This window comes from Cyprinus carpio, chromosome A15 (assembly GCF_018340385.1).
Source record: "Cyprinus carpio isolate SPL01 chromosome A15, ASM1834038v1, whole genome shotgun sequence".
Classification (NCBI taxonomy): domain Eukaryota; kingdom Metazoa; phylum Chordata; class Actinopteri; order Cypriniformes; family Cyprinidae; genus Cyprinus; species Cyprinus carpio.
This window is the reverse complement of record NC_056586.1, coordinates 5,999,798-6,026,111: the sequence shown is the minus strand read 5'-3', so window position 1 is coordinate 6,026,111 and position 26,314 is coordinate 5,999,798. Positions and strand designations below refer to the sequence as shown.

Sequence of the window (26,314 nt, the reverse complement as noted above, 5' to 3'; positions counted from 1 at the left end):
AGTTTGGGAGCCAAATGCGAAAAAGCTCTACCTCCTTTAGTGGACTTTGCTATCCTAGGTACTATCAAAATTCCAGCGTTTTGTGACCTTAGGGAGCGTGATGGGTTGTAGCGTGGTAGAAGACTAGTTAGGTACGCAGGAGCTAAGCCATTAAGGGCCTTATTAGTAAGTAATAATATTTTGTAACTGATACGGAACTTAATAGATAGCCAGTGCAGAGACTGTAGTATTGGGGTAATATGATCATATTTTCTTGACCTGGTAAGGACTCTAGCCGCTGAATTTTGGACTACATGTAGCTTGTTTATTGAGGATGCAGGACAACCACCTAGCAGTGCATTACAATAGTCCAGTCTAGAGGTCATGAATGCACGAACTAGCTTTTCTGCATCAGGAACAGGTAACATGTTTCGTAGCTTCGCAATGTTTCTAAGATGGAAGAATGCTGTTTTTGTAACATGGGAAATATGATTTTCAAAAGACAAGTTACTGTCTAATATAACACCCAGATTTTTGACAGTAGAGGAAGTAACAGTACATCCGTCTAATTGCAAATTGTAATCTACGAGATTCTGTGTAATGTTTTCTGGTCCAATAAGTAATATCTGTGTCTTATCTGAATTTAATAGGAAAAAAAATTATTGGTCATCCAATCTTTTACATTTTTAACTTTTACATTCTGTTAGCTTAGATAATTTTGAAGTTTCACCTGGTCTTGTTGAGATATATATAGTTGAGTATCATCAGCATAACAGTGGAAACTAATCCCGTATTTTCTAATGATATTACCAAGGGGCAACCTGTATATTGAAAATAGCAGAGGACCTAGGACAGATCCTTGTGGCACTCCATATTTTACTGGTGATAAATGAGATGACTCCCCATTTAGATAAACAAAGTGGTAGCGATCGGACAGGTAGGATCTAAACCATCTTAAAAGCCTGCCCTTGGATACCTGTATAGTTTTGTAATCTATCTATGAGTATGTCGTGATCTATGGTGTCGAACGCGAGCACTAAGATCAAGTAAAACTAGCAATGAGATGCAGCCTTGATCTGAAGCCAGAAGCAAGTCATTTGTAATTTTAACAAAGTGCAGTTTCTGTGTTATGATGGGGCCTGAAACCCGACTGAAATTCTTCATAGAGATCATTTTTTTGCAGGTAGGAGCACAATTGAGCAGACACAACTTTTTCTAAAATTTTAGACATAAATGGAAGATTTGAAATGGGTCTGTAATTTGCCAGTTCACTATGATCTAGTTGTGGTTTCTTAATAAGAGGCTTAATAACCGCCAGCTTGAATGGTTTTGGGACGTGACCTAAAGATAACGACGAGTTAATAATATTGAGAAGCGGTTTTTTTCTGCTACAGGTAACAACTCTTTCAGTAATTTAGTGGGTACAGGATCTAATAAACATGTTTGTTGGTTTAGATGCAGTGATAAGTTTATTTAGCTCTTCCTGTCCTATAGTTGTAAAGCACTGCAGTTTATCTTTGGGTGCGATAGATAAAATAAAGTATTAGACGCTGTAGAATCTACATTTGTTATTGTATTTCTGATGTTATCTATTTTATCAGTGAAGAAATTCATAAAGTCATTACTATTTAACTGTGAGGGAATATTTAGATCGGGTGGCGTCTGGTTATTTGTTAATTTAGCCACTGTGCTAAATAAAAAACCTTGGATTGTTTTGGTTGTTTTCTATGAGTTTGTGGATATTCTCAGCCCTGGCAGTTTTTAGAGCCTGTCTATAGCTGGACATACTGTGTTTTTCCACGCAATTCTAAAAACTTCCAAGTTCGTTTTTCATCCATTTGCGCTCAAGACTATGAGTTTCTTTCTTGAGAGCGTGGGTATTACTGTTGTACCATGGCACAGTACGTTTTTCTCTAACCTTTTTCAATTTGATGGGGGCAACAGCTTCTAATGTATTAGAGAAGATAGTGCCCATGTTGCCATTCATTTTGTCTAGTTCATGTGTATTTATTGGTACACAGAGCAGTTGAGATAAATCAGGCAGGTTATTTGCGAATCTGTCTTTAGTGGCTGGAACTATAGTTCTGCCCGGACGATAACGCGAAGCTATATAGTTATTATTATTAATACGCAGAATGCACGATACAAGGAAATGGTCAGTAACATCATCACTTTGAGGTACGATATCTATGTCAGTAATATCGATTCCATGCGATATAATTAAGTCTAGCGTATGATTTTAAAACGATGAGTGGGCCCGGTGACATTTTGCTTTACTCCAAAACAGTTTAATAAGTTAGTAAACGCAAGTCCTAATGCATCATTTGTATTATCAATATGAATGTTAATATCTCCGAAAATTAGCGCTTTATCAGCGGTAACCAACAGGTCTGAGAGGAAATCTCCAAATTCTTTTAGGAATTCTGTATATGGCCCTGGTGGTCTATACACAGTAGCCAGAGAAAGAGATACAATAGATTTATTTTGCATATCTGACAGTGTAACATTAAGCATAAGTATTTCAAATGATTTAAACCTGTATCCTGTTTTCTGGGTAACACTGAGAATATCACTATATATTGTTGCCAACACCTCCCCCACGACCAGTCTGACGGGGCTCATGTTTATAACAGTAGTTTGATGGAGTAGACTCATTTAGACCAATATAATCATTTGGTTTTAGCCAGGTTTCAGTCAAGCAGAGTACATCAAAACTATTATCTGTGATCATTTCATTTACAATAACTGCTTTGGGTGTGAGTGATCTAATGTTTATGAGCCCAAACTTTAAAAATTGTTTTTGTTCATTTATTTTACGTTTTTCTGGTTTAATCACGATAAGATTTTTTCTAGATCCTACATTAAATTTATATTTTGACCTCACTATTCGGGGAACAGACACAGTCTTAATAGATTGGACAGCGCAAGTACTTCTAACATTTAAGCGGGTAGAAACAAAAGCCATCATAGCAGTTATTTGAGAATTGGCTTACTAGTCAAATGGAGCGTAGAGTCCTGGAGATGTGTCCGAGAGAGCTGCTCCGCTCCGACTCTGCTGGGGTGCAGGCCATCAGCGCGAAAAAGCCTAGGTCGCTCCCAGAAAAGATTCCAATTATTAACAAAGAGCAGTTTCTGTTCTTTACACTGTGACAATAACCATTCATTTAGAGCAAGAAGTCTACTGAACCTGTCGTGTCCTCGTCGATACGTGGGCAGCGGTCCTGACATGATGATCGTCCCGCGGGCGTCGTGCTGTGAACCGTCTCGATCAGGCTCCTGAAGTCCCTCTTCAGCGTCTCAGTCTGCCGCTGCGTGGTGTCGTTAACCCCGGCATGAAGCACGACCGCTCTGGGGCTCTCGTCGGCCTTCAGGATCGCGGGTATCTGCGCAGAAACATCGAGAACACGAGCACCAGGGAAACAGTGAGTGTGCACTTTACCTTCGGCTAACGTAGCACGGATGTGTCGGACGATGGAGTCTCCAACGTTAACAGCGTCGTGTTCCGTCTCGCGGAGGGGAGAGAAGCGGTTCCGTGTGGAGATCTCGAAGACCGGAGGGGGAGAGGTCGTCGCCCGGGGCCTGGCTCGCGTCCTCTGCTGCGGATGCACCCAGGGTCCGTGGTGTCCCGGCGCCGGCGTGGGGGGTGTATGTGAAGATATGGTCATGGGTGAGGAGGTCTTGTGCAGAGAAACACACGGGGTGGAGGTGGTGGGACTGTTAGTAGCGCACTGCATACTTACCCTGGACTTGTGAGCGTCAGCCCGGGAGGTTTCCAGCGCAGCTCTCCGCTCTCTCAGCTGGGCCTGCCTCTGCTCCAGGACCCGAATCTGCTTCTCCACGGCCTCCAGCTCGAGCTGCACCGAATGCAGCTCGAACGTGTCGTCACCTTCACTCAAAGGTAGACAAACATCCGCCATTAAAGCAAGTAACAGTGAGTAAAGCAATGGTAATGTGTGTGAATAGAGTATTAGCAATACACGAGCGATTAGCGGCAACTACACTGGTGATGCTAACGGGCTATAAGCTAATAGTGAACTCGGGAAATCAAAATAAAACTAGTGATAACAAGGCGCTCTGATTGTTTTTGTTGTAGAATACGATAGAGGATATATTCACACGTTATAGAAACGAAAATGATGGTGTATAAAATAGATTTCAACAATAAAAAATAGACGATAGAGAATAACATGACGGAGCTCAAACTAGAGGCATACGACAGCAAAAAAGAGAAAGTAACACTCCAAAGAGAAAGGAAAATTTGAAATCGCATCATATGACCCCTTTAAAGATTCCTAAATGCATCTACTTTCAGAAGGCCAAATAAAGTGTTTTGGCTTTCGCCTAGATACAAACAGCATCTCCCTGACATGCCTGCTTCAACACTAACTGTGGTTACTGAAACCATGCCTTCTTTCTTTGCGTGAATATTTGGGTGGCATTACGCAACTATTTCCACATAGAATATGAATATCTCTTTGGGTTTGAGACTTTAGTCTTTGCAACTTTACATGTCTTCTTTATGCACCAAGAGCTTGTAACATTCCAAAGAGAAAGGAAAAATTTAAATCGCATCATATGACCCCTTAAATGTCTCGAATGCCATCTAAATGAAAGGTTAAGTGTTTATTGTTAATGTTTTCACTTATTGCATTGATGTGTAGATATGACAAGAAACTCAATAAAGAATGTAAACAATGTGGCACTCTAAGTTTGTTTGAATCAAGGAGGTCTATAATACATGGAGAAAGCTAATTTTTGGCATTCCATTGTGTCTCAATGGCAGTTGCGCAAGGCTATCCTGAAGAATTTGATTTAAATTCAGTCATTTTTGATCATAGGTAGTGGTCAGTTCTAGACACTTAAAAGTACACAATTGTAAATGACATGTGACTAATCAATCTGGAGCCACTCCACTTTGTTGACCTTGTAAATTTGAGGCAAATTTTAGGTTGATTCGAAGGAAACACACTTTGCAAGCTTTTCTTAGTAATTTCATAGTAATGCATTGGCCTGCATTCCACATGGACCCACATGAAATCTGCATTCACACAACAACAGAGTTGAAATCCAAGTCTGAGTTCCAAAGATTTCCTCCAAAATCAGTAGAGAATCATAAATAATTCTCAACAAAGATAGTAACATCTCTGAGATTGCAGGTAATGATTCTTAGTAGTGATGATGATAATGTATTTTGTGATTTATTTGCAAGTTGCAAGGCCATTTGTAATATAACGGAGTTACTCTCCAGGTTAGTTTAGAGGAATCTTTTTTTTTTTTTTTTTTTTTTTTTTTGCTGTATCCTGCAATTAGCCTAATTCTCCTCTTGATGGTAATTTCACTGCCTGAAATCTTATTTGCATTTACCAGGGGATCCTGCTTAATTTTATTTGGCACACCAAATGAATGCATTACACATACCTTAATGCTATGGTGATCATAACAGCGTCATCAATATTAATAGTAATTGGACACACTATGTACTACCTGAGCATGTAATGTTTTCAGTTATGCACACACTTTGTGTTCCTTTCCTTTCCTTCTTTTCTTTCCACATAGAAAAAAACGTCAAAAATATTCAAATGCAATGCTAGTTTTTGTTTTTTCAGAAAAGGAAATTACATGGTTATCATTTTAATCTATAAAGTTCAGTTTCAATTTTGCTTAATTTATTAAAAAAATATTTAGGTGATTAGGTAAATAAGAACTGTTTATAGGGGTCAATGACATGATGCTCATTTTTTTTTTTTTTATCTATTAATGATTTTAAAAAATTAGCAAAAACTGCAATTCATCTGTATGTACAGTGAATAAACCATAGACCCATTCTATGATGAGCATGTTTTTAATTTCTAAATTAAACTGAATTTAAATATTTTTAGGCAACATAAAATTGTTTGATACAACTGTCCTCATATTATAATGAAGAAAAAAGTTTTGTCTGAACGTAAATCATGCCATAATCTTTCACTTCTTACGACACTAGGATCTTACTAATCCTTTACTATTTCTTTAAAAAATTCTTGGATCTTACTAATCCTTTACTATTTCTTTACATATATATATAGGATAGATAGTATATATATAACCTTTACTATTTCTTTAAAAAATATAATATATATATATAATAAACATGAGCAGGGAAGAAGTTATTATTATTATTATTATTAATGTTTTTTTTTTTTAGAAATATGTAGTATCCTGACCCTCATGACTGTGTCAGGATTAATCAAAACTTCTATTAAAGTCAACCTTTTTATGACAAGAAAAGCCATGTGTGTGTGTGTGTGTGTCTCTCTCTCTCTTTACACACACACACACACACACACACACACACACACACACACACACACACACACGCACGCACATATAAACCATTTGAAGATAATAATTAAAAATGAATACCCACGTACATGCGTATTGTATAAGATGTAAGGGAAATATGTTACTTTTTACTTGGTGGTATATAAAAAATATATTTTATGTTTAAGAACTCATCACATGTTTAAAACTAGATGACATTTTTTTTCAGTTCTTCACCCCTTCTTTGCAGATAACACATTGAATGAGCCACAACAAAACAAAACCAAGAAGTATTAACAGATTTGTGTTAGTGCCTCATTGACTTTCAAGGACAGTGCAAAGCAAGACTTTCCACATCATTCCATGTTTATCCGCAGTCTGTAGAGGCATCCCTCAGGCCTGACACACCCACTCAAAGGAAGTGCTATTTCTGCCTGGTTTTCTCCATGTCTTCAGGTGAACAGAGTGCCATAAAGCAGAAGCCTTTCCTGCCATGGAGTGCTGTTTTTCAGAGTGTCAGTACAAAAGCAGCCAACCATGGGATTGGGGGTTCTAGTCGGGCTGGATCCTGTAATTGAACTGGTGCATACCGGCCCATCACTGATGGTCAGGGTCGAACGGCCTGTCAATCAAAGTGGTCGGCCTGCTGCTTTAGTATTCAAGCGCAGTGCTTGTGGGTGAATGGAAAGGAGGAAAGGGGGCAGGACTTGGACTGCAGTAGCAAAATGGAAGACACCTCTGTATGCAGTGTGAAATGAAGGTATAAATGTGGCTGAATGGAGGGCGACCAGTTATGATGAGAAATAACTCTCCCGAGCTGCTGCTTTTGTCAGATGAAATGAAATGCAATGTTCCCTAACCTGCAAAACATTTTCAGCCTTCATAAACAACACTACAATCACCCATATTGATTAGAGATACCATACTCATAAGTGTCACGTGGAGAGAGACTCATATAAAACCCCTCAGCCTGTCAAAGTGTGACATGACTCTACAGTGAGGGTGCTAAAGTACACCAGAATGAACAGTTTTCTGCAGAGAGCTTCTTGGCCCTGTTTTGTGTCTGTGAATCAGGGAGGTCTTATTCTCTCTTCAGGGCAATGGATTACCAATCTGGTTTTAAACAAGCATTAATGGGATGGGAGAACGTTTGGGCTGGTGCTTTTGCCCCTTGAGATTCCAGGGTGTACAGGAAGAATAATAATGTACAGGAAGAAGAAAAAGAATTTCTACCATTAAGAGTTTCCTGTCAGAGCGGTTCTCATGCATGGTTGCATAAACAGACTTTTGACTAACAGCATGTCTGGTCCACTTTGCAACAGAATGATATGTAAAGTGACAACAAATTAATTTATTTAATTAATTTATTTGGATTAATAATTATTTCATTTTAAATAATTAATTATCACATCTTCCTCAGGTCACTTAAAACTGTAAAAAATGTTTTGCCTTTATTTATTTATTTTTTTGCTGTGTGACAAATAGGACTTATATTTACATTTAATTTACATTTAATCATTTGGCAGATGATTTTATCCAAATTGACATACAAATGAGGAATACAACAAGTGATTTATCATGAAGAGGCAAAAAAAAAAAAAAAAACACATAATAACATTTAATAATACATTTTATTTTTATTTATTATTATTTTTTTAAAGGCTATCGCTTGTGGAAAAAGAAGTGCACTCATACTGTCCTTCAAATCCTAGTAGAAATTTGTTTTACTTTTTTTTTTCTCTTTGATGTTAATTTCAGTAATTTTATCAGAAGATGGAATGAGAGAGACAAATCATCTAGTACCACAAAACATCACATAATCAAATCCACTTTAAGTCAAACACACCTATCATTAAGAAACCAGCCTAATGTAGTAGCAGCCCAGTATTACATAGTAGCCCAGTTTTTTTTTTTTTTTTTTTTTTTTTTTTTCTTGAAAGACCAGCCAAAGCCTCCAGGAAACTTCAGAAATATGTGTAAAACCAGACAATGAGATTACACCATTGCATTTTGAGAAAGCTGCAGGGTTCTTGTTGAGCAACATCAGACAGTCAGTGAGACAACCTTCTCCCTGCAGTTGTAAAGAGGCAGAAAAGAGTTATTGCCGGGAATTAACGAGGTGACCTCTATTCTTTTTATACCTTCTTTCTTTAATCTATCTTGGATGCTCAGTTCCCACTTTTATGTGATTGCATTTAGTAGGATCTATTATTAGTATACAGTTTAGCTGCTGAGGCGCTTAGCTTTAGCACTTGTTCTGCCATCAAACAGAGTCAAGATCTGATTAAATGAGCAAAAGTGGAGAAAGGGGGTGAAAGTAAATACACTGAGACTGAATGGACTTGAAATGGGTTGCTGTCATTGTTTAAAGAGTGTGACGCATAGCATCAGCCTCCCTCCTTCAGCCAGCAGTTTTTCATTTCTCATCTCCAAAGAGACTTGAATGGGTTTCTCTGTCAGAGCACCTTTCCATACATTCTTTTTATATAATTCAAGCAAACTGATTTTTCCTCCCCTTTGTGCCCTATTTACACCAGTAAAGGCCATTTAAGGCTGATTTTGAAGCTTTTGAGATGGCATGTTCCACCTCCCCGAGGGCATTTCCATTTACAAAGTGCAAAACCACTTTCTTATTACATTTAAATTCAACATGAAACAGCATTAAAAACCCATTTTATTTCACTGTTGTGACACATTAATGAGCAAAACAGGAATTTCAGAGATTTTACAGCCCTACATGTATTAATACGCTGACATTACAATGAATGGTTATGTGTACTGTATATATGTATTTATGCAGTGTGAATCTATTTTCTACTTGCGTGTATCCAAACAGTCCAGCGTTTTCTTCACCTATTATGTTAGTTGTTATGGATGCCAGTATAAAAAAGCGAGCTGTGGACTGGAATAAAGCTCATGGCTGTGCTGAGACACACTGCCTCATGTAGGTAGCGCTGAAGTGATGCATTTCCCTCATCAGTCTAATTAAGCTAAGTGGCAATCCTTTGAATACGGCTGTCTAGTGACATTGTTATGAAGGTCTTTGTTTTCCGGTGGGGATTGATAGACTGGATTCCAGTAAAGGGATGTGTAGAAGCCAGTCAAGAGAGTAACAGAGGACATAGTGCACCTGGGAGACATATCTGTGACATGGTTGACCTCTATATGCTGTTTGCTATAAAATCACCCAGACTGTATCTGCTCTTTATTGAGTTATTAAGGGAAGAAACAACATGATAGATTTTCCTCTTGGAAATGAAATAAAAGGCTTACCGTGATATTACCATGTTTCATTGGATATAATATCATATTTCATTTCTCAGAGGATGCAGTCGAGCCAGTTCAGTACATAAATTATAAAATTTGAAATCAAATAGTGTGTTAAACATTAAAGCACAAAAAAGTAACACTGTCTAACAGGATACGTTTCAAAGTAGAGCAGAGTCCCATTTTCCATTCATGAGCTCAGGTGCGAGGTGGCTCCATAGTACTATGATTGGCTGATTACCCTGTCAGTGGGAAATCATATTGCGACCCGTTACAAAAAACAGCATGATTTTACACAACATTTAATTAAACAATAAATTAAAATTGAGTTTGATGAATTTGAAACAGCAAGCGGTTGAAATGGGTACTGCAATCCAAATTCAAAATATTGGAGAAAGTTTAGACCTCTTTAGACTGGACTCTCTCGCGGGTTGCCAGATTGAGGACATGCAACAGAAACAAAGAGCAAGTGAGAATGGAAGGCAACACTGAAAGCTGAATAGTTGATTTATCGGCACTTTAATATGTCTCTGGTCACTGAGCATTTTAGATGGATGCTGAGGATTTTTAGGTAGAATCTGTGATGACCGACCCAGTTTGTTTGCTGGTTTCCATGGCTGTAATATGCTGTGTTTTCCACCAACCGCCAACCTGGGATGTTGAAATACTATTCGATAACTTGCCAGTGGGTGGAATCACACAGACCAAAACAAAAACAGACATTCTGACATGGAACACACATTTATTCACAAGTAAAATAACTGGCTGTAGTATTGTTTTTCATTGTTTCCTAAATATCTGCAAACATATGGTATTGTTATGCTTTAGCACAGTCAAAAAAATAAAATAAAAATAAATATATATATCTAAAAAAATTACAAAGCACTTTTAAGCTCTGTGTTTTAAGAAAGCTGTGTCATGTGTGAGACTACAAAGGATGTGAGATTAGGGCTGGGCGATATATCGCATGTGATTGTGACACGCATTTCGTCAGTAAAGCCGGTTCCCTTATTACCGCTAAATCGCCATCACCTGCTTTCACATGGAGCGGCATTTAATAGACAGAGCCGTAGATCACTGACAAGCTACGCAATATCACGTTCATTATCGCAGATGAATCGCCTTCGATAATGAACGCGATATTGCGTAGCTTGTCAGTGATTAAATGTCAGTCTATTAAATGCGGCTCCATTTGAAAGCAGGTGATGGCGATTTAGCGGTATTCAGGAAACGGCTTTACTGACGAAATGCGTGTCACAATCACATGCGATATATCGCCCAGCCCTATGTGAGATGCGAGTGCAACAGTCAAAGATGTATTTCTAGTGTGGATTTACATGGATTTACATTTACAAACAATGGAAAAGTAGAGCAGTGGAATGAAAAAACAAAAACAAAACATGTTCTGTGTGAACAGCCCCTTACTGCCTAACCATTAGACCCTCTACGGTTATTATACATCAATACACTACATAAGGAAAGATTCTTATTCTTATAAACTTCCTTCAGGCCAGTGCTTATCAGGCTTGGATGCATTATTTGTCTTCATCATGTTGACTCTTGTGGCTGCATTTAATCCATTTCATTTTCATGGCTGGTTAAGACTGTTTGAGCCTTTCTTAGATAATGGCCAACAACTCATCCCCACCTCTACTGGTGCCCTCATCCTCACCTCTGCTTGTCATTTACGGATAAAGCAAATGGCAGCATTTCAAGAGGAAACGTGGAGTCAACACATAGGAGTGATGAAGATGTAACACATAATATAAGACATCTCCCACTATTTCAACGCAATGTTCTTTTGATTGAGGTATATCACATGTGGACAGATGAGATGAAAAATGGGTAGCACTTTTTTTTTCTCCCTATTACCTAGTTGCTTGTTAGCATGCCTATTATTAACATATAGGCTGTTTATTAGTACTTATAAAGCACATATTGTGCATGAGCATATTCTAATTCTACCCAATACATAAACTTAAAAACTAACAACTACTACATTACTAAGAAAACTACTACTAATAAGCAGTTTATTGTGGCAAAAGTCATTAATGGTTTGTTAATAGTGGGAATTGGGCCTTAAAGGAGTAGTTCACTTCCCTTGTCATCCAAGATGTTCATGTCTTTCTTTCTTCAGTTATTATCAGTAATTATGTTTTTTGAGGAAAACATTTCAGGAATTATCTTCATATAATGGACTTCTATGGTTCCCGTGAGTTTGAACTTCCAAATTGCAGTTTCAATGCTTCTTCAAAAGGCTCTAAATTATCCCAGCCGAAGAAGAAAGGTTTTATCTACCAGAAAGATCAGTCATTTTCTAAAAAATTAATAAAAATGTGTATACGTTTTAACCTCAAAAGCTCATTTTGTGTGGGTCTGCAATGAGCATGCGTACTCTGTGCAGTCCCGTTTGAAACAGTTAGGGTAGGTCTAAAAACTTCCATCTCACTTTCTACTCCAACTTTAAAATCGTTGCAGAAGTACCGACCCAGTGTTTACAAAGTGAATTCATGCACAGAAGGTCAAACGGCCTTTATAAACAAAGGTAAAACAGCGATGTAGGATGATTCAACATGAATTTGAAATTGGGTGAGAAAATGAGATGGGAGTTTTTCGACACCCAAACTGTCACGAACCGGAAAAAAACGGTTCATGCAGAGCTAGACAAAGACGAGCGTTTGAGGTTAAAAATTATATAAATTGTAATATCTTTTTTTTTTTTTTAGAAATGAACAATTGTTTTGCTAGATAAGACCCTTCTTCCTCAGCTGGGATCGTTTAGAGCCGTTTGAATCTGCATTTAAACTGCATTTTGGAAGTTCAAACTCGCGGTTGTAACGTCGTGTGTACGGAACAAATAGGGATAACGTTAGCTCAGTTAGCCTGCTATCAGACAGACTTAACGAAGGCGATTGACATTTCGGGAACTCGTGTAACTGTCCGTCATGAACGTTGTGCCATCCACACTGTTACTTTAAAGTAATAACTTTAATAACTTTAAAGGAGCAACAGAAAAATAGAAACAACTCGCATACATGCGGTGCGAATCAACAGTTCAACCGGGAGCGCGCAGCTCTTAAAGGGGCCACACCATATTTCTACCGAGCAGCAACCTCCCGCTCTCTCTCGTGAAGCCAATAAGGAAGTGACTAAAACTGCAATTCATCGACTGGCCGCTTGAGGCTGGCTGCAAAAGGGAGTCAATCCCATAGACTTCCCATGTTAATATGCCCAACTTCACAGCAGAAAAAAACATGTTTACAGCCTGGTGCAAAAAATTATATTGGTCTATATAGCTAATTTTGCCCTTCATGACAACTGTGAGGGGGTGATTTTTTTTAAAAACTCATACGCTTAAATTATATTAAGCTTTAAAATTCTGCATAATTAAGGGCGTGGCCACTTGAGTGACAGATGGATTGCCGCTGCTGACAATGGCGTCACGCTAGGTGGGCGTGGCTTCAGCAACCAGCTCCCGCCTTTTGCCCATTTTTGATTATTCGGGAGAGTCGTGCCGGGACGCGCTGCCAAGATGCGGACGGCCCGCTCTGCACACTTTCAGCTTCAAAAACGCTCTTCAGGAGTCTATGGGTGACGTCACGGACACTACGTCCATGTTTTTATACAGTCTATGATTTCTACTCGTTACACGGTCATCATAGAAGTCCACTATAGTGAGAAATTCCTGACATATTTTCCTCAAAAAAACATAATTTCTTTACGACTTAAGAAAGAAAGACGTGACCATCTTGGATGACAAGGGGGTGAGTCCATTATCTGTAATTTTTTTTTATTCTGGAAGTGAACTACTTTAAAATAAAATGTGACCGAAAAATGTTATTCAAATTAAATGGCGTTACTGATGTGCTGAGAGCTAATGCAATTTCTCCATTTATTGCTCTGCAGAGAGCTGCCATGGGAAATCATAACACCTCCTGTCTGACATGCTTGTGGTGAGATGTATCATTTGAGCAATTTAATTGTTCCATAGTTTTAAAGGAATTGTTCACCCCAAAAAACTATTTTCATTTTGCTGAAAATCAATTCACCCTCAGGACATCCAAGGTGCAGATGAGTTTGTTTCTTTTGGAACATATTTGGAGAAATGTAGCATTGCATCACTTGCTCACCAATGGATCCTCTGCAGTAAATGGGTGCCGACAGAATGAGAGTCCAAACAGCTGATAAGTTATCCATAAGTAATCCAGAACACTCCAGTCCATTAATTAACGTCTTGTGAAGTGTGGATTTGTTTCTTACAAACAGCTTTTCTCTTCACAATATGTTTTTATCAGTTGTTTGGACTCTTATTCTGATGGCACCTATTCACTGCATGAAACAGGTTTAAAGGAATATTAGTATAATAAAAAATAATTCAAGTACATTTGTGGGGTGGGGTTTGGGGTTAGATTTCCCAGATTTCTAATGTGATCTCACTGGACCACAGTGTATGTTTCTTAAGTTGATTTAATGCAGTCTATGATTTAGGAATGACAATGTGTTATGCATGTAACACCGCAGTCGCTCCCGGACTCCCCTACAGCAGGATTTTTGTTGGTAGTTCTGAGGAGCTTGAAAACACCAGTGTCAGAGCTAAATTTTAAATTGTGATACAGACTAACCCATGTCCCAGCTGGGAGTAAAAAAAAAAAAAAGAGAGCCTGTCAAAGCCTTCTACTGCTTCTCTGTCAGGTTACTGTCACCTGTGAATATCATGTTTTACTGGAACAAGCTCAGGAATGAAATCACAGAATATAAGTTATGAGATTTATAATAATGCAGACAGTTTAAGGAATTATAACAATTAAAAATTGCAGTCAGGTTCATTTCATGCTGAGTATATGAATTGCAATCAATTATGTACTATAATATAATTTGCTGAAAAATATATGATCTTTTACATGTCACATTATTTGTGGCTGGGGAATAAATCATTGAATAGACAAAAGCTTGGCTTTAGAAGTCAATCTAAAGTCATACAAACCTCCAGAAAGAGAAGAGAGAGAGAAAATATTGCTAATAGTACTTTTGCACCCATTCGAGTCAAGTGAGGATAGTATTGACTAGGTCACATCAAACAGCTCCCGAAGTCTCAAAATGTTATTTCTATAATACAAATTTATACTTTGACAAAGCACCAGATAACCTGAAGCAAATTCTGTCATAAAATGTGGTTTCTTGATTAGGTGTAACAGTCATTTTGGTCCAAATAATCTATTTTGCTGCATAATGTGAATGACCACATGCTGCCAACACAACTACAGTCTGACATCTCACCCTGACCATTCTCTCTTTTTCTCTCATCTTCCACCCCTCTACTTCACACTGGAAGTAACAACAGGGAACAACAGCAGCAAGGCTACTGAGGTGAAAGAGCACTCCTTCCTTCAGCTTGAAGTTAACATTAAAGGAAGCGTTTGTACTTCTTGCACATTTCACAACACTTTCAAGTTTAACCGAAACAGATGTATGATTTTGAGATCCATCTTTTCACACTCATGTGCAACTTTTACGAAAGGTTCAAATGCTCACTGATGCTCCAGAAGGAAAAACAATACATTAAGAGTCATGGGTGTAAACCTTTGAACAGAATGAATATGTGTACCTTTTTTTATTTTGCTTAAATATCATTTATATATATATATATATATATTTTTATTTAGTACTGCCCTTCAGAAGCTACAGAAGATACTGACATGTTTCCCAGAAGACAAAATAAGATCAATTTACCCAGATCTATATTTCTGAATATGTGTATATGTATATTATGTCAAATATTATAATATTAAGTAAACATTTTTATAATTACACTAAATTTACATGGCACGTGGTATTTGGTCCTACTAAATAAATTCAAATTTATCAGTAAATGCACATATTTTCCTTACATGTGCTTGAGCGGCAGGCTGATGAAGAACAAGTGGTTCTGTGGAACTGGCAGATGTAGGCCTGCCTGCCTGTCCTGATGAATTATGTAGAGGACCATGTTGGCCGAGGTCTGCCTGAGAGATAGATGCCCTTAGTGGACTTGACAGCCGGGATCCAGCACAAGCACGAAACATTCAAGTCCCTCCACCAGGATGTTCCATCAAAACAGGGAGCCTCTGCGATCCCCAGAGTCAGGCCAGAAGCCAAGCACAGGCATGAGAGAAAAAAATGTCAGGAGACCGCACAGACAAACTCGGGGGAGAATGGTAGAGCCATATCTTACAAAGTAATGCTCTAGTGTAGGTACATAACACAAATGATGCTGTATTATCTACAAGAGAAGTTTGTTTGGCTCTTCACTTCTGTTGGATGTTCCACAGTCCCCAGGAAAACACCAGGAGGCTTCAACAAATTGCTTTGGCTTATTTAAGCACTTTTCTTAAGCTGTTCTCTCTTAGTTTATATCCTCAATTCTCCCGTTCTCTCAGTTTCACCTTTTAAATTAAACCATAAGTTGTTGTTGCCTCTGTAATATGTTCTGTTACATATTCTTATATAACAAGCATATGTTTGTCTCATCCTATAAAGTAATTACCAACTATATGAAAGAAACAGTCTTTGAGTCAAATGCAATGTTAGACATAATTTAAAGGGATAGTTCACCCAAAAATATATATATATTTTTTTTTGTCATCTTTTGCTCACCCTCAAGTTGGTCCAAACATTTATGCATGTAAAACATGTAAACGATGACAGAATTTCAGTTTTGGGTTAACTATCCCTTTTAAGGGGCCTTCAGACCCCTTGTCTTTTACCTCAGTCTGTCTATAAATCATGTGATCTTGCTTCATATTTACTGAAAACTGTGCCAGTATAATCTATCTGAGGTCTATCTGAATCCTCCCTGTACTACTCGATGCTAGTATCAAATATGCGTTAAATATTATGCGTTAAACAGGGCTCACAATGTTCAGCATTGTTCAGCATCACAACATGCTGAAATCCCGGAATCAAGAAGCTGATGTAACACAGGCCAGTTGGCAGGTGCTGTGCAGGTAAACCTCACTTCCCTGATCTCAAGAGGCGCACTAGCAACTGATTCTAGGGGCTGCAGTCTTTAGCTTCCTTGTTAGTGTGCCCGCCTCCTATGCTGGCATCCCGGGGTCAAGTCCCATTCGGAGCGGGTGCAAGCAGGACCCAGGGTGGGGGTTACACTGACACAGTCCAAGACCCAAATCCAAGAAAATTTCTTACTTTATGAAACTTGTATTATATTTTAGAATTTGCATATGTACTACTGGGAGCTACAGGTATCTTATAGAAGCTTAGACCAGGGGTTTTAAGCCTGCCCCAGAAACACTCCCAGAACTGCACATTTTAAATGTCTCCCTCAGCTAACACACCAGATTCAACTCATCAGCTTATTAGTTGAGACTAAAAGACCTGAATTGGGTGTGATAAGGGAGACATACAAAATGTGTGGTACTGGAGGGCCTCCAGTACAGGTTTAAAAACCTCTGGTTTAGACCACAAAAAGTCTTCACCTTTTATTTCAATATTTTAGAAAATTCCAGTTTAAATAAAAATTTGAGTAAACAAGCTAGACCAGTGGTGAAATGTAGAGAAGAAAGGAAAGAGATGTCTTCAGCTCTTCATTGAACGTTGTGATGTCTCAGCAGATCAGGTGGAAGTTGGCAGCTCAATTCACCAGAGAGGAACAGAGAGAGTGAAGGTTCTGGAGAGCAACAACCAGGCACAGCTCATTCACTAAACATTACTGTTGCAAGAGAAAATACTGTACACTTTTGCTTATATTAGCAAATGAACTGTGCATGGCACTGAATGAGCAGTATGCTTAAATTAATGATAGGTTTGGTCCACTAGTTTGTTACCACTCTTGTTTGTCTGACAGAACTTACACAAGCACTGTTACAAAGACAATGCCAAAATTAACCTTATACAGAAAACTAAGTAAAATTTGTTGGCACAAACTTTGATGTTGGCTTTGTAAAGTCATTTTAAAACTTTAAAGGATAAAGGTTTTAAAATCAGACAAAAAGTCAGATGAAGTCAAACAGACTACCATCAGACCACATTAAACCTCCTCAGATGCCCTAGAAGCCACATCAGACCAGCTTGACCCCTGGTTTTCAATTCCAGTCCAGGGGACCCCCTGCTCTGCACATTTTGCTTTTCCCCCTTATTTAACACACCTGATTCAGATCATCAGTTTGTTAGGAGAGAGATCCATGAACTGAACTGAGTGTGTTAGATAAGAGAGACATACAAATGTGAAGAGCAGTGGGTCCCCAGGACTGGAATTGAGAACCACTGAGCTAGACCACACCAGGACACCACTGGATCTATTTGATGTGCATGTTTTCATCTGGAAATATTTGTTATAGCATTTGCTCATCTGTAATATGTCTATAGTCCTTTTTGGACTTAATTAATTAATTGTTTCTCATGTGGATGTCTGTAAAAATAAATTCCCATGGCACCTCAATAAAACTAATGGATTTGGATGGCGATTTATTCACAGTGAAGAAGAGTGTTTTGTGATCCTACGAATTGGGAATGTGCTGTCATGTGCTATAAAATGTCACATAATGTTATAAAAATGGCAGATGCTTGGAATAATAAGAATAAATTCATATTAAATAATATACTTTTTAATGTTTGTTTATTTAAATCTCCTGTTTAAAAATAGGAAAATAGACTAGCTATAGTGAAAATGGATTTCTGCAGATGGATGTCTGCAGTTACAAAATGCAATGTAATGCTCTGTTTTTGCTAACACTGCTAATGTTAAAATAAGTGAACTCCATTACATTTTTTTTTTTCTGACTTCTCTACTGGAACACGGTCCACTTGGTTGTGACGTCATTCATGTGTTCTGAAGTGGTAAACTGTAAACTTAGAGATGTCGATTTAGGGCAGCAATTACATTACCACACAACCTTGGTGTTTGTCAAAAAAAAAGGTAATTTGGCCGGGAATTTTTACACTGATGGTGAAAAAAAAAAAAAAAAAAAAAAAAAAACACCGGCATTCTGGATTTGGATAGCAATAAAATCACAGACTAACCCCTGTAAATGTTGAAAATCGCTTATGTCGCCATGAGGAATAATAACCGTCCAAATCAGGCTAATGAGGCATTTCTTGTCTGATGTTAAATAGTCATTTCTAAAATGTTTTTAAGATGTTTATGATTTAGAATGTATGTAAAATTGTAGTTTTTAAACACTTTCAGCCTGGATGGTACATGTACGTCTCCAAGATGTCTTTTTGAGAAGGTTTGTCTGGAAAGCATCTGCTGTGTACAAACATCTGATAAATGTCTCTTACATTTTAAATCACAAACATCTTAAAGACATTTTCTAAATGTCTAAGCAAATACCTCGTGGATGCATTACAGTTGAGCAAACATTCTAAAAAAGAATTCTTCTGAATGCCATGTCTTTCAAATGAAAACACACATCCAACAGACTTCTCAGCAGTGTACATGTGCTAGGAATTCCTAGCATTGCTATTATATTCTTAGCATGATTTAGCACATTTATATCATGGTTTTTTTTATGTGGCAATAGATAGATAGATAGATAGATAGAGATAATCACCATCCACATTAACAATCTTACACAGTTATATTTGTGTTAGAGCAGCCTCTATTAATGTGTTTCGTGAAGCGCTTAGCCTTTGAGTAATTTTTCTGAAGCACTCAGCAAGCAATACAAGAACAAGGCTTAGGACCTCATCCGTCAACTCTCAGCCACTGCTCCATTACAGAGTTTAATTAAGGTCATTAATCCTGCTTATTTTTCATCAATTTCTCATTCATTCCATCACATACTCAGCCTAACCTCGCTGCGGGCACACACAGTTGTCTGTGGCAACATCCCAGTTAATTACAACGAGCACTGTTTCATTATAAAAAAAATAATTTAAAAAAATGCTGTAGATGAAGTCTTGGACATCAGAGGAACTCCTTGAGGTACCCTTGTGGCTCAGCGCTGAAATGTGCTAATTGCTAACACGTTTGCAAAAAAAAAAAAAAAAACAGGAGAAAGAGTTTTATTCAGTGGAAAGAGCTCCTGGGGTCACTTTGTGGCTCGATGTATGCAAGCGGCAGCATTTGCAGACGTCACTGCATGGTCTTGTGTGCCGCTCAGCCTGGCCTCAGGACTCTGAATGAAAATATAAAGGCTTCTTTAATTATTAATCTAAAGTCTGCCTCCAAGTCTGCAGCCTCTTGATAAGTCTTCTTGACGTTTGCACGGTTTGAGTCGACTTTTCTTTGGCAACACCTTAAAGACCTTCATTCAAAGGAAGAAAAAATTATGGATATTTCAATTGTGCCTTTGCTGGATTGTTCTTTTGTTAAGTCTGACACAGAGATTACTTATTTTCTCTCTGAAATTTCAGATTCATATTAAAATGTCTGTCAGCGGTTAATCAAATCAGGGTCAAACTGGCAAAATAAGTCTTCAATGGCACATGGTGTATAGGGCATAAAGCTACTAATGTGAAAATAAGGTCTGTTTCTTGTGAGTATGAATACGCAGGTAAATCAAGTTTTCAGGTGAGAATTTTCCCCACAGTTTACCGAACCCATCAACCAACCCCTTAACACTCCTCTAACCTTTGCAATGCTGACTTTATCCATATAAGCAATATCCTCTTTGTAATGCCATGAAAGTGTAGCATATTTGGACATTTTTAAAGGAATATTCAGCCAGATCTCACTTATACAGGTTTATAGGTATACATATAGAGCTATTTAACATATACAGTAACAAAAAAATAAATAAATAAAAATAAACTATTTGTATGCTTGGGGAGATGTTAAAACATACAATATGGATACAATACAACATCTATAAAATAAGCAATATTGCATATTTACTACAGAGACATAAATTATTTGTGAATCCTTCATATCACAAATGTATTGATATTACATTGTGATATATAGTAGTATTGTAAAAAGACAAATGAAACAGTCAGACAAATGTAATCACAATCATTTTTTCCACAAACTGACAAAAACCAGTACCAAAGCAGTCTAAATGTGTTGCATTCAAAGTGCTGTCTGATTTAAAATGATGTAATCTTTTTAAACGAGTTGGCAGAAGTCATACATAAAAAAAAGTTACAAATTCAAATTAAGTAAACAAACCAACTGTATTAAATGTGAGTAAAACAATCTCATTGATGATAAGTTAAATATAAAAAATAAATATTACCCTATTGACTTCCATAGTATGGAAGTCAACAGGTTAATATAATTAATATATATATATATATATATATACCTTTCCACTTCTTTTCTTTTACATTTATACTTTCTTTCCACCACTAAATGGTAAATTTGGGAGAAATAAGAATATATATATATATATATATATTTCAGCATCTTCATCATAAATTGCTGGATAAGCAATTCCACATCCAACCCAAAATAACAGCAGTTTCGTTTTGAAAGCTCTTCTTTCTTCTACTGTCAAAGATCAAGTTTTCTCTGACAACAGCATATCTCACTGAGCAGACATCGTTTTGTAATGCTTCTGCTGAGAGAATGATCTCAGCAGCTAATAACTGTAACCTTGGAGTTCTCCTCGGCCTTGAGTCGCAGAGAGTTTTCAAGCGCTCTACCCATTTCTTACACTGTGCTTTATATTCAGTGCATGCCTTCATTGTGTTCAGAGGAGATTTAGAGGATAATGCAGGTCATTTTCTAGCTGAGAGTAATAGTGCTTTACCAGAAGGGAACACCATTCTCTAAAATTTCTCTCTGTACTGTCTTAAAGGGATAGTTCACCCAAAAATTAAAATTCTGTCATTAATTACTCACCCTCAAGTCGTTCCAAACCCATAAGACCTCCATTCAACACAAATTAAGATATTTTTGATGCATTCCGACAGCTCTTTGACCCTCCATAGACATCAAGGGTACTACCACGATCAAGGTTCAGAAACGTAGTAAGGACATCAGTAAAATAGTTCATGTGACATCATAGTTCAATTGTAATTTTACGAAGCTACAAGAATACTTTTTGTGAGCAAGGAAAACAAGAATAATGACTTTGTTCAACAATTCTTCTCCTCCTCATCCAGTCTGCTGTGGTTTGCCTCCATTTTGGAGAGTATCCAAAATAAAATATGTTTAAAATTGGATTTCGTCAGATCATTTGACTGTGTCAAGCCAAGCCTCAGTATATTTTACATGCCTTTGAAAATGCCAGAGAAACAGCGCTTTTAAATCATGGCTATTGGAACAATGCTATACTGGATACAAAAGCGTTATGGAAGTGTCATTCAAAATGGAAAGAAAAGCGTCAATATGTAGCCTAACTGACTAATAAATTACTGGATTCAACCTCATGATAAACATGCGAGTTTGTGTAATAGGTTAAATTTTCGTCACATAACAGTCAACATAACAGCAATTTCCAGATTCTCAGTGAAGCAGTTTGGATGAGGTGGAAATGGATATGGATATGAACAGCCATTTGGATCTAACAATGTATATAGCATTATAAATAATATTTCAAATATTAAAAGTATTTTAAAATGTTAAAAGTATTTTAAGTATAATTAAAAGTATTACAAAGTTATGTTCGGGATCTGTGAATGATTATTAATTGTGTATAATCCTGAGTTTATCCTAATTCACTGATCCTGATGGAAAAATAAAGAAGCCAACACTCCAACTTTTTTTTTTTAAAACCACACAAACAGCACTTCAGCTCAATATGAACGAAGTGTCCTTAGAATGCAGTTCCTCACCGGGGTGCAAAATGAATCTGCTCCCGCCCTGATTGTAAAGCAAAACGTGATTGGTTATAGCGAGAATGTGCTATGATTGGTCAGCGAAGTTTGGCTGTAATCTGATTATCTGTAATCTGGGTAGACGGTGGGTGGAGACAATACATTTGTGGATTGGTGTGTCTTGACGCTAAAAAATGTCTCAACATCCACAAATAAGCACAGCGATCCACAAATGCACAGCAAGCTATCCACACATGTGTGCAGCGATCTACAAATGCACAGGACGCAATTCACAAACAAATGGCAGGCAACACAGTTTGTAGAATAAAAAACAAATATATATATATATATATATATATAGTTATTGCATAGTCGACGCAATTCACAAACAAATGGCAGGCAAAGTTATTGCAAGTCTCGTTTTTTTATTTGTGAATTTAATTAATGTTAAATTCTGAGATTTATTTGTGGATCTCATTCTATGTATATTAGCATAATTATTTTGCTGTCTACTCTCTGGAACAACCGTTTGTCATTGCCTATTATATGAATGCTGTCTAGGTAGACAGCTCTACATGTATTGAAACAGGTCGCTTGAGTTTACATCATCGTCATTTTGACAAAGAAGCCATAGTTTCATTAATTGGTTCCTCTCTGTTCCTACAGTTGACACAAAATTTGCATTCTAGCAGGTTCTTGCATATGCTCTCAGAGGTGGTAAAAGCAGTGTGTGAATTCCGGCAAGCTTTTCATTTGCTAATGCTAATTTGATCTAACATTTTCTGTTGCTAGGTGACAGCATGTAAATGGCAGGCTGGTCTGACACCAAGAGATGAGTTAACACTATCAGATTTTCACATCTGAGATAAAATAGTATTAATAGATAAATCTTGAATTAACTGATGGTCCTATCTGATACTGGACTGCATTTAAATACCTATATCAACTCTATATTGTTCATTTATGCAGACCACAATAAAAGAGTGACAAATCTTGAATATACCAGTTGCTTTGCCAACTGGTGAAAATATTTCTGATGGTGCCTTGGCATAGCAACATGAAGATTGTTGGCTGTAGCACAATAAAATAATAATTAAAAAATAAAGTAAAAAATAAAAAAATCCATTGAAACACTCAGTTTTGATGTAAAAGCAGAGAATTTTATTTTATGCCATCCTGAGCTATGAGAGAGCTGGAAGAGCTGCTCCGTTTACAAGAGGTCACAAATGGTAAAACAAAGAATTCAAAGAATTTAATCCAAAATGATATTGGCACTTAGTACATACTTAGTGCAAAGAACTGCTGCTTAAACAAAATTCTGTATGTGCTTACTTTGAAGTCTACAAAAAAAAAAAAAAAAACCTATGGAAAAAGCACAGTTTATAGAGTTCTACTCTTATAGATTTTATAAGTTCAAAAAGGTACAGCTGTAAAAACATAATTTAAAACATACATAACAACTTGCTACATTAAACCACACAACAGCTTGTTTCCCCTGATCTGTCTTTATGGAAATATCCTTGTCCTGAGGTTGCCATTAAACCTTTCAGATACAATCTTCATTTTATAGTTGATCATTGTCTTAATGTCCAGTTCACTGATATGTTTACACAACAGATGCAGCAAAATGAGATCATATTGATGTTTTAATGTTTAATTGAATTATTTAATTATTTAATTGAATATTCAGATTTTTATTTATTAAGTTTTTATTTGAGCCATCTTTGAAAGAAGTTGAAGAAGTCGTCAAAGCTGCTAGAACCAACTCAGCACCAGGCCCGAGTGGAGTGCCGTACGTCATCTATAAGAGGTGCCTCAGACTCTTGAAGAGGTTATGGAAACTAGTCAAGGTCATCTGGAGGAGGGGGAAGGTGGCACAGCAGTGGCAACATGCAGAGGGCGTCTGGATCCCGTAGAAGGAGAGCTCAAGCACCACTGAGCAGTTCAGAGTCATCTCGCTCCTCAGTGTTAAGGGAAAAATTTTCTTTAGTATTCTTGCCTGATGCCTGATGGAGTTCCTTCTGAGGAACATATACATTGACACCTCTGTGCAGAAGGACGGAGTCCCAAAGATGCCAGGATGCATCGAGCATACAGAAATTGTCACCCAGCTGTTACATGAGGCACGTGAAGGCAAAGGGGATCTGGCAGTCCTCTGGCTCGATCTCGCTAATGCCTACAGGTCAATCCCACATAGGCTGGTAGAAACCTCACTTGACCATCATCACGTTCCAGATAAGATCAAGAACCTCATACTGGATTATTACAATTCTTTCAGTTTGAGAGTCATCTCTGGAGCGAAAACATCTGCATTTCATCGGCTTGAGAAGGGCATTATCACTAGATGTAATATTTCCGTGATATTGTTTGCCTTGGCAATGAATATGCTGGTTAAGTCAGCAGAGGTGGAGTGCAGAGCTCCACTCACCAAGTCAGGTATACGGCAGCCCCCCAATCAGAGCATTCATGGATGATTTGACGTGACAACAACATCGGTTCCGGGGTGCAGATGGATCCTCCAAGGGCTCGAGCATCTCATCAACTGGGCCCGGATGGAATTTAAGCCAGCCAAGTCCAGGTCCCTGGTGGTGAAGAAAGGGAAGGTTACAGACCAGTTCCGCTTCTCACTTGGAGACATTCAGATACCATCTGTCAGAGAAAAGCCTGTCAAGAGTCTGGGCAAGATCTACGATTGCACCCTGAAGGACACCGCATCACTCCAGACAACCACTAAACAGTTGGGAATCTGGTTGACAGCTGTGGACAAGTCAGGTCTGCCAGGTAAATATAAAGCCTGGATCTACCAGCACGGCATCCTGGTCTATGACGTGCCAATAACCACTGTTGAATGCTTCTAGAGGAAAGTCAGCTGTTTCCTGCAGAAGTGGTTAGGCCTACCATGAAGCCTCAGTGATATCCCCTTGTACGGGAGGAAGAACAAGCTAAAACTGCCCTTCAGCAGTCCGAAGGAAGAGATTATGGTAACCTGATCAAAAGAGGTGCTACTGTACAGAGACTCCAGTGACAGCAAGGTCTTTTGGCAGGCATAGAGGTCAGAACCGGCAGGAAGTGGAAGGCCCAAGAGGCAGTAGACTGCGACACAGTGAGCTGGTGGGGGCAGTGGCATCTGGATGGGCAGGACTCGGGAGCAATCCAAGACCTCGCTTTAACAAGGCCCAGGGAAAGGAAAGGTGACAGCTGATGCAAGATGAGGTCCAAGCTGGGGTGGAAGAACTCCGCTGCAGTAGGATAGTAGGGATGCGGCAGCAGGGGGCATGGACCCAATGGGAGCAGGTGGCAGACCGGGAGATATCATGGACAGAATTGTGGAAGTCTGAGCCACACCGGATCAAATACCTGGTTCAGTCTGTCTATGATGTCCTCCCCAGTCCATCCAATCTCTTCTGCTGGGGCCTGGCAGACACACCATTGTGCCCAATTTGTCAAAGAGGAGGTTCACTGGGTCGACCTAGGGAGACAGCTCAAATTCCCAGGAAACATCGCAGTGACCACGCTTAGGCCAGACATTGTCCTGGTGTCAGAAATAACAAGGCAAGTAGTCCTGCTGGAGTTGACTGTTCCCTGGGAAGACCGGATGGAGGAGGCATTTGAGAGGAAGAATGCCAAGTATGAGGAGCTGGCAGGCGAATGCTGAAGCAGGGGGTGGAGGACCCGATTCAATCCCATCGAGGTCGGGTGCAGAGGATTCGTCGACCAGTCACTCATCAGAGCCCTCAAGATGCTTGGAATGAAGGGACTGCACATCAGGAAAGCCATCAAGAACATCACGGATGCTGCCGAAAAGGCATCAAGGTGACTGTGGATCAAGCGGGACGATCCGTGGATCATACAAGCTACTCAGACACAAGCCAGGGTCTGATCAACCCTGGCTGGGTCACCTGGGCGAGGGTGTATGATGTTGTGAGACCCAAAACACCCAATGAACCCAGGAAACATCACTGATGATGTGTCTGAGTTGCACCAGAGGTGTATTCAAGAACGTATTATTTTTAAATATATTTTCTATATTTTTCTATATTTTTATTTTTATTTAGCTATTTATATTTAC

At 38.3% G+C, this 26,314-nt stretch overlaps 1 pseudogene; it reads left to right on the top strand.

The window, feature by feature from the left end:
• The window catches only part of LOC109045002, a 38,674-nt pseudogene extending 12,772 nt beyond the window's left edge, over window positions 1–25,902 (top strand).
• The last annotated feature ends 412 nt before the right edge of the window (window positions 25,903–26,314 follow it).